Source organism: Penaeus vannamei, chromosome 7 (assembly GCF_042767895.1).
Source record: "Penaeus vannamei isolate JL-2024 chromosome 7, ASM4276789v1, whole genome shotgun sequence".
Lineage (NCBI taxonomy): Eukaryota > Metazoa > Arthropoda > Malacostraca > Decapoda > Penaeidae > Penaeus > Penaeus vannamei.
In genome coordinates this window covers 34,595,238-34,605,237 of record NC_091555.1, presented here as the reverse complement: position 1 = coordinate 34,605,237, position 10,000 = coordinate 34,595,238, and the positions used below count along the sequence as shown (strand labels likewise).

Sequence of the window (10,000 nt, the reverse complement as noted above, 5' to 3'; positions counted from 1 at the left end):
GGGTTGAAATCTGGAACAAATACTGTGTTGTTGATGATGTTGAATATGTTATTATATATTTGTTTTTCGTTGATGTTAAAGTTCCTAAAGTGCATAGATTACAAAGTTGCTTAATGGTGGAGTGACGTTCAAATTTTCCTTTTCATAAATATCTTGATTTTCTAAAGTATTTTTGAACAATTTGAAGACGAATGCAGGCATTGTATGTATTGTATTGATTATTGGCGTTTTTTTTATTGATATCTTGGTGGCTGCAAAGGAACACAAAATCAGCAAGTGGAGTTTATTCATATATTTCTCTTTAATTTCCAAACAGTTCTGATAATTTGATTAATGGATTCATAAGAATATATAAATGTAAGTAATGGCAAAATGGTAGCATAGGGAAACCGAATTTAATAACAAGTTTTTGAGTTTTGCATTATCATGAATATGTCATATGATGTGCAATTCAGTCTGATATGATGCAATCACTTCATCAGCTGAGTAGAGGTTTAGTGTTTTCAAAGCACATTTTAAGGATATAACTTCAGCCGACAAACCTCAAGTAAAGGTAGAATGAAAGAGAATGCATTTAAAAGTATTATTTTAGATAATTTTCTTTATCCTATCAGTTGATTCAGAGATAAATGAATCATTGATAAGATGAATGGCAATTCTCTGGTTGTTTGTTGAGTGGAATGAAAAGGAAGATTGTGAATTTAGTTTATTTTCTTTAGATTATCAGTTCTAGTTTTATTTATGCTTAGACTAACGTGACATTGGGAGTAAGTTGTTTGTTATCTATGATATGATGTTTGATGTCGCTGTTTAGGTGTTATATTTTGCTATTAGGATATAATGTGCTCATCAAAGAGTACAGTTAAATCCAAAAATGTTTTTTATGAGTAATAGTTCTGTAGAAATGCCTGACATATTTTTAGTTATTTGTGTTAGCATTTTGTAGGAAACTAATATCAAGATTTGGTAACAAACCTCCACCATGTAGGTAGGCCTATATCATGGTAAGACAGTGTGAACTGATTCTTTATTTGATCATGAATTATTTGGGGAGTCTACTAGTTACCATTTCCGACTATATGTATGTACAATGGAGGTTTGTTAACCATGTCAAATGCAAAATATGTTCGTGTAGATTCATGGACTTTGATAAGCCATTGGGTTCATCTTAAGCATACAATTTTTTTTTCTATATGTAATAATGTTGTTTGTAACTTTTGTTTTATTTTTATTTTTTTCAAAGTGGTCCTAAACACTTCCCAAATATTGGTTGATGATATACTGCCAAAAGCAGAGCTTGGTAAATTTCGAAAAGGGGACTGTGTGGAGTTAAAAGAAGAACTAAAGCAATTGACTTAGCATAGGCCTACCAGTGAAACAACACTACCAGGTTTGGAAAAGAGTCCGTTAAGGGGACCGTCCCTGAGAGAGGGAGGGGGAAGGGGGTTAAATTGAGTTAGTTAGTGTATAGTATAGGTACATGGATGAGGAAACTACCAAACGAGTATTAAGTGCCTTTTATGGCTCGTTGTCTTGCAGCCGGCGCGCGAGTCCCTCAGCACCCGGTTAGGTACGTCACTAATGAGCGCCCAGGTACACCTATGTGGACTTTTACTTGTGGCAATCGTGCATAAGGCATTTAATCATGACATTGCGCATAGATATGAGTTCGTGAATGTTCAAGGAGCACTTTTATACCAATATCAGGAAAAAATTATATCACCGTGATTTATGACGAAATATTTTGTGAAATATATCTTTAAAAAATGTATGTTTTGTGTCCTTTTAAATACGAAATATGCTTTGATCGAGACTCCCTGGTAATATGTTTTAGTTTACGAGGTAATATGTACGTATATCACATACGAAGCACTAATGTTTAAAAATAGCCTTATAAGGAAGGATTGAAATATTTCCGTTACATTTCGCTCAATGGTCGGTACATCACAGCAGGGGGCAATTTGAATTGATTTGAAATTGGTAGTTACCGTTGTAAAGACCAATTCAATGCGAATGTTACCTAAATGTCAGATTTTTAAACTTCGGATGTATAAGCGAGATACAGATTATTTCATATTGAAGATGATAGTACTCAGTAATACCTGCTCTCAAATAAAAACTATATGGACCGTCCCGGAAAATGGCCACCTTTCCCTACTCTTTACATCATAAAAAAATATCGGTTAGAGATAACTGATTGATTCTTTTTGCATGATATAGAGTAAAGAATTGCGCTCCGTTATATATATAAATTTTAACTTTGCTCCCCCATTGGGGGGGGCACCCCCCAAAAAGTAAAAAAAAATCGTTTTTTTTGTATGTCTTCGGTACATCCCAACTATCACAGCTCTTTACAGAATATTCCCCTCAAAATACTTGTGTTAGATCAACTCTAGCCTGTAGCCATGTAAAAGGCCGAATTTTGAATTTCCTTTTTTTTTGGGCAGGGGACAGCTTGACATAGAGAACTATTTTTGATTTTTTTTTTTTTTCAGCATTAAAATATTATTATTTTTTGATTAAGGCAAAAATTCAAAAATCGGCCTTTTACATGGCCTTGGGATGCCGAGGCTCTAGTGAAAGCAACAAACTGCATTTGGTACATCTGGCAACCAATCGAAGCAAACATAGCGTAAATAGTATTTTTGTGAATGAAGCTAAAACCCTAGTTAGTTTGTAACAAAGAGTGTGATTGGTCGAATGTAAATAACCAATGAGTGTATTAATGAATATTTTTTAAAATTAAGTAAGCCATTTAATCTTCCATTTTCTTCAAATAAGTGATCACAAAACATGTAATACTTGTTATCGTTGATTTTGTAGTTGGATATTCCTCAAATGCAATATCCTCAAATTGTTTGTTTATCGAAATGGCAACACCTATGGTGTGGAGGTGGCATTTCCCCGTTCTTCCAACACAAGAAGTATCAAAGATTTCGACTTCATGCTTTAAACATCTCTGTATAGCAGCAAGATCAAACAAAAATGTGCAAAAGATCTTTGTAAATACTTCTCGTAGCTGCACCATAGTTGATCTAGTAAATGATATACATTTTTCGTCTTTGCCAGAACCAAACACTTATTTTGAATAAACAGAAATCATGCTACATTAGATTCTTCTTTACAGAATGCATAGATGCTTCATCATTGTGTGTGTGTGTGTGTGTGTGTGTGTGTGTGTGTGTGTGTGTGTGTGTGTGTGTGTGTGTGTGTGTGTGTGTGTGTGTGTGTGTGTGTGTGTGTGTGTGTGTGTGTGTGTGTGTGTGTGTGTGTGTGTGTGTGTGTGTGTGTGTGTGTGTATGTTTGTGGCGTCCATGGAAATACGAAGTCACTGCTTAGTGACGAGAAGAAGGCGCATCCACATTCGATCAGTTGAGCGAGAAAATACAAATTCGCTTGTTTCAACTCAAGCAACTACAAGCTTGGTGGTTCCAAAGAGGGTGAATAGCAAAAGTCAGAGAACCGACTCTCATTACAGGAGCTGTATATCTGATATTTTGAAGAAGAAAAAAAATTGTTTGGATTAATGTCAGTTAATCTTGTTCTTTACTTTTATTTGTTGTTTATGCAGTTTTTTTTATTTTCCTTCTTTTTGTCAATACACGCTTGTTTACAGTGTATGTTTATGTTTTTATATGTAATTTTCATTGTGCACTAATAGATCAGATCTAGGCACGGATTCAATAAACAGACAATTATAATTATTTTAGAATATTAACTGAACGCAAAACCGTGGTCGGGTTAACCAGGCCTCAACAATGTGTATATATATTGTGTGTGAAAGAACTACAATTATATAGTTTTTAATGCTTTAGTTAGAATCTTTTGTTTTATATTTCATATACATTTTGAACCCCTTCGCACACAAAACGCCATGCCATGTAGTTGATAACTAAGACACACACACACACATGTATATATATAATTATTTATTTTTATTTTTTCATAGATGATGGGGGCTTCAGTGAATCGACTAATTGGGGATGTTTATTAATTTTGGAGATACTTTTACTAAAAATGGTAGTAACTGTAGAAAGGGAAGACAAATAGTAATGCATATAATAGGATATATGTATTGTTATTCAAACGGTGTCTAATCCCTGAGACAGAGGTGACATGTTCACATGTAATGTATTGATTTTTATCAGCTGGTTGGAGGTTGTTTCATTAGCCATTTCTCAAACATTGACAATATTCGGCCAAACATTTTTCGTTGGGTTTAAGCAACATCCCCCACTTGGCCATCGAAGGACTTCCATGTGGTGTTAGGCAGGGAACTACTTCGTAACTGCCCTGGACGTGTGTATATGGCAGTTATCCTCATTGTTTCTGGGAAGGGCCAAGGCATAACAGTGTACTGATGGGAGGATTTTTTTTTCTAACAGTTCAAGATATTTGTCTGAGAGGCATTTTCCCCGTTTCGCCAACATCATGTAGGGAGATCCACCCCCACACGTCGCAGGTCACGTGGCCGCGCATCGCCGTTTTATAGATAATTTGTTTGTTATATGTAAAATATAAATAATGATATAGAATCTGAACATGTAATATTACGTGTAGGGCACTGTTCTGTATAAACAAATATCTATATAGTAAATTGAAATAAATTGATTTCTGAAATATTGAAATGGGCTAACATATACACCTTTAATTCCCTTCAACAATGGAGCTTTCCGTGTATTCCTGGTGTATTTTCCTCATTATGGGTGCCCTCCTCTTCCCACCCTATCTGCCTGTAAACCATCGTCCGGGAGATGTCCAGCTCTCCGAATATATCACCGTTGGAGAAGTTACTTTCCCTCATCCCATTGTCAAAAGTCAAAGTTGGTCCCATATCCATCTGGAGGTAAGGGACATGTTTTGTAGAGAAACATGCTTACTAAGCCACGGGTTGATGCATTTGGGTGACCTGTTCCTTTCTGCCCCGACTTTGCCCTAGCATGCTGACGTCAGCATAACAGTGCTCATTCACAGCCCAGGACCATGCTATTGTAAAGCCAGTGCTCTACCACTGAGCTATGCCACCCCATTGCAGCAGCCTATTTCAGATTACAGCTTTCTTTGCGTCCATCCTGAAAAAGGTCTCAGCTTGGCAGCCCGTTTTGACCTCAGATTTCTCATGTTATTATGACGTCTAAGACCATCGAACACGTATTTTTTCAGCGAAGTGGATATTCAGGAATCGATGAATATTCATTGGCATAAAAGAGATGCCTTCTCGCTTGCAGCTGCCATCGCTGGCTAGCCTTGTACGAAAAAGGGAGCAGCGCCGCATAAGTCTCCCCTGCCAGTCCATAGCCTCTCCATCATCGAGACTTCTGCAGTGCCTCCTCGTGGCCACCTATGGAAACTGGCACCTTGCGGTCCCAAACTGTAGGGGATCTCGGAGCAGCAGGAGGCCCCAGAGGTACAGAGGCATGGCCCACCGGCGTGTGGACACACCCGGGCCCTGTACTAACTCCTGCCCCTAAGCCCCCTGGGGTCAGTGGGAGGCTCGGGGGAGGTGGGCCTTGCCAGTCCTCCTCCCCCCAGAGAATAACCCACTGGCAGTACTTTCTTTAAATGGTAATGCTATGGGGAGGGGAAATGTCCCTCCTACCCAGCAAGAGAGGCAGGCTGCGGGCCCCGTTGGGAGGGTGGCTGCTGGAGCGCAGGATGGGAACGGGAGCTCCTCGTCCCGCCTGTGTTCTGGCAGCCACCAGCCCGATATGAAGCTTGTGGGGCATAGCCCTAGGGAACCCCACAGGTGGATGATAGGTCCCGCAGCCTGCCGCCTTTTAGGTGGGACAGCGTCGGCGGGGGTGGCAGAGGTGGCTTCCACCCGAAGCGACTGCCCGAGGGTTAACCTCAGGCGGGAAGTCAGGGTGGGGGCTTGGAACGTCTCCTCTTTGCGTCAGGATGATTGGTTGCCCCTGCTATCAAGGGGAAATGTCCCTCTTACCCAGCAAGAGAGGCAGGCTGTGGGCCCCGTTGGGAGGGTGGCTGCTGGGGCGCAGGATGGGAATGGGAGCTCCTCGTTCCGCCTGTGTTCTGGCAGCCACCAGCCCGATATGAAGCTTGTGGGGCAAAGCCCTAGGGAACCCCACAGGTAGATGATAGGTCCCGCAGCCTGCCGCCTTTTAGGGGGGGCAGCATCGGCGGGGGTGGCAGAGGTGGCTTCCACCCGGAGCGACTGCCCGAGGGTTAACCTCAGGCGGGAAGTCAGGGTTGGGGCTTGGAACGTCTCCTCTTTGCGTCAGGATGATTGGTTGCCCCTGCTATCGAGGGAACTGGGGAGGCTGAGAGTAGGGGTGGCTGCTCTCTCGGAAGTGAGAAGGCCTGGCAGCGGCACGATCAGTGTAGGTGGCTACACCTATTACTGGTCAGGCCACAGCGATGGTCACCATCTTCAGGGAGTAGCCATAGCTGTCTCCAGTAGGCTCCATCCCTCGGTGGTAGAGGTCACTCCAGTCGATGAGCGTATAATGGTAATGAGACTGAAGCTGTCTTTTGGCTTCATGTCTCTTATTGCTCTGTACGCTCCTACCGATGTTTGTAAACTTGACGTGAAAGAGATGTTCTATGCCAAACTTGCATCTGTGGCAGACAGTTGTCTGCCACAGATATTCGTATTGTTCTGGGTGACTTCAATGTGGTATCTGGCTGCGATCGAGCTGGCTATGAGATGTCAGTCGGTCCTCATGGTTCTGGAGTTGATACTGGCAACGAGAATTCCCTCCTTTTCCGGGATTTTGCAAGATCCCAGAAATTGAGGATTTCTGGCTCCTGGTACCAGTGCCCAGACCCACATTGTTGGACATGGTACAGCGATGCGGGTAATGCAGCCAAGGAGATCAACCATATTCTCGTTAGCACTCGTTGGAGGATACTCCAGAACTGCGGGGTGTATAGGAGTGCCGAGTTCTGTGGTTCTGACCATAGATTGGTTGTGGCTACCCTCCGGGTTCACTTCAAAACTCCCCAGCGGCCCAATGACCACCCTAGGGTGTTTCATCTGGACAGGCTGAAGGAGAGGGAATGTGCTTGAAGGTTTGCTGAGACAATCTCTGATCGGTGCACAGCGCTTGACAATCTGACAGACCCTGTACTTGTGTGGGACACCTTCAAGCACGAAACGCTTGATACAGCCCAAGAATCAATTGGAGAACGTCCGAGAGCAAAACAGAATATAATCTCTCAGGAGACACTGGAAGCCACAGATGCTTGCCGTGCGGCTCGTCTGGTAGGGGATCGAGATTAGCACCATTCTCAGGTGCGCAGAATTCGGTCTCTGTTAAGAAAGGACAAGGAACAGTTTATTAGGAGTCTTGCTGAGGAGGTCGAAGGCCATTTCTTAGTAAATGACCTTCGTCCTGCATACCAAGCCCTGAGAAAACTGAATTCCAAGCCCTCTTCACAGGTTCGCTTAGCAGGTGGCCAGATCGTCTCAGATCCTGTTGTGGTGCGGGAGCATTGGACTGAGTACTTTGAGCAGTTGTATCAGGTTGACCCTCCAACAGTTTACTTGGATGTGCCAGACCCACCCATTAGCGAGGACCCATCCTCCCTAACTGAAGTTAGGGAGGCGATCTCCAAGCTGAAGAGTGGTAAAGCAGCGGGTATTTGTGGCATCCCAGCTGAACTCTTAAAGCCTGGTGGTGAACCTATGGCACGGGGATTGCATGCTGTCCTGGCTGCCATCTGGCAGTCTGGTACCGTTCCCCCTGACCTGTTGAGGGGTATGGTCATCCCTCTCTGGAAGGGGAAGGGGGACCGATGGGACTGCAGCAGTCATCGCGGCATCACACTGCTCAGCTTGCCTGGTACACTGAGGCGTATTAGAGACCATCTACTAAGGCATCAGAGGCTAGAGCAATCTGGATTCACTTCTGGTAAGTCCACAATAGACCGTATCCATGCGCTTCAAGTCATTGTAGAGCGTTGTCATGAGTTCGGACGTGGGCTGCTTGCAGCCTACATCGACCTCAAGAAGGCGTTCGATACAGTGCATCGGGAATCACTCTGGGAGATCCTGAGACTGAGAAGAATTCCAATAAGGATTATTGAACTAATAGCAAACCTGTATACTGACACTGAAAGTGTTTTAAAGTGTGGTGGGGGCCTGTCAAGCTTCTTTCCTGTCAGTTCAGGAGTGAGGCAAGGCTGTGTTCTTGCACCAACACTTTTCAACACTTGCATGGATTGGATACTAGGCAGAGCTACTGTTCAAAGTCACTGTGGAGCAACACTGGGTAATATTAAGGTTACAGACCTTGACTTTGCCAATGATGTTGCTATTCTATCTGAGTCTTTGGAAACTCTGGTGGTGGCTCTCGATGCATTTAGTAATGAAGCGAAGCCCTTGGGTCTAGAGGTCTCCTGGACCAAGAACAAGATCCAGGATTTTGGGGACTTGCTAGGAGAACTCGTTCAGTCGATACATGCTTGTGGCGAGGACATTGAAGTCACAGAGAGCTTTACATACCTTGGTAGTGCAGTTCATAACTCAGGGCTGTAAAACCAGGAAGTCAGCAGACGGATTGGCCTGGCAGCAGGGGTCATGAACTCTCTCAACAGGAGTATTTGGAGACGTCGGTACCTGTGCAGAAGGACCAGGCTACGGGTTTTCAGGGCCCTGATAATGCTAGTTTTGCTCTACGGTAGTGAAACCTGGACATTCTCCAGTGCCCTGGAGTCTCGTCTTGATGCCTTTTGTAATAGGTCCTTGTGCCGTATCATGGGTACTATTGGCGGGACCATGTGTCTAACCAACAGCTGCACCGTGAGACTGGCACAGGACCTGTTACCTGCACAATCCGGGATCGCCAACTCAGGCTATGTGGCCTCCTGGCTAGCTTTCCACAGGCTGATCCTGCTCATCACGTTGTCTCTGTAAGAGACAACCCTGGGTGGAGGAAGCCTGTAGGACGACCTAGGAGGTCGTGGCTTGGGCAGATCGATCAAACCTGTCGGGAAGAGCTCGAGATGGGCTGAGTCCCTGCCTGGCAGCTTGCCATGAGGGATCCCAAAAGGTGGAAGTAAAAGGTGGACACGGCTATGCGCCCCCGTCGGTGTTAGCTCCTGATGATGATGATGATAAAAGAGATGAAATATACGACTTTGTGTTATTTTCTACATTCTTCCGGGAAATGATTACTTCTAGGATAATGTATAAAGAGAATGAATTTGATGTAAAGGTTTGATATTCTAATATCATATACACCTATGCATATATTGCATTGCATTGCACTGGCAAATAGAAATAAAATGGATAGATGACAATAACAACTGATACACAACATAAGATATATAACACAAGTATTGGGAGTTGGTTCTAAGATTTTTGCTATTCACCCTCCTTGGAACCACCCAACTAATAGTTGCTTGAGTTGAAACAAGTAAACATGCACTTTCTTGCTCACCTCTTCAAATGTGGATGCAACTCCTCAAAGAAATGCCAAGATTCAATGCATAATAATAGCTGTTTATACACTCTTTTGTAACTGATTACCAAGCATGACTTCATATATCCATATACGACACACACACACACACACATCGATAACGAATATACATATTCAATGTAACCTAATTGTGATTTTGTGATCATGCTCTGTATTGAAAAATCTAATTTAGCACGGCTTCTGTTTATTCAATACGTGTGTGATTCAGGCATAAAGATAAAAAAAAATTCATTAGATCGATTAGCTGCTACTATCAACGTTATTTACAGAGGTCTCAGAGATTTTACAGAGTTTTAGGTAATTTATTTACCATGCATAAATGTTCAAAGCATGAAACTTTTTCATGTTTTAAGAAATATGTTTCTATAAATGATACTTCTCATGTAAGGAGTAGGAAAGCCACCTCCCCGTCATAGATGTTGCCATTTGAATAGCAAACAATGCCAGGATATTGCATTTGAAGAATATCCAACTACAAAGTCAACAATAACTAATGTTACATGCTCTGTTCTTTATCACTTATTTGAAGAAAGGGAAAGATCAAATGGCTTACTTAG

At 42.7% G+C, this 10,000-nt stretch overlaps 1 protein-coding gene across 3 annotated transcripts in view; it reads left to right on the top strand.

The window, feature by feature from the left end:
- Positions 1-10,000, top strand: part of LOC113812326 (Ubiquitin specific protease 8) — a 36,794-nt gene that overhangs the window by 263 nt on the left and 26,531 nt on the right. Inside the window, exon 1 of one of the 3 annotated variants that reach the window (XM_070123750.1) lies at positions 442-553. The exons of 1 other annotated variant lie outside the window; for it this stretch is intronic. The gene's annotated coding sequence lies outside the window, so the exon portion shown is untranslated. Of the gene's footprint in view, positions 1-441; positions 554-697; positions 768-10,000 lie in introns of those variants that run through there. One more of the 3 variants, XM_070123749.1, reaches the window with a different exon arrangement.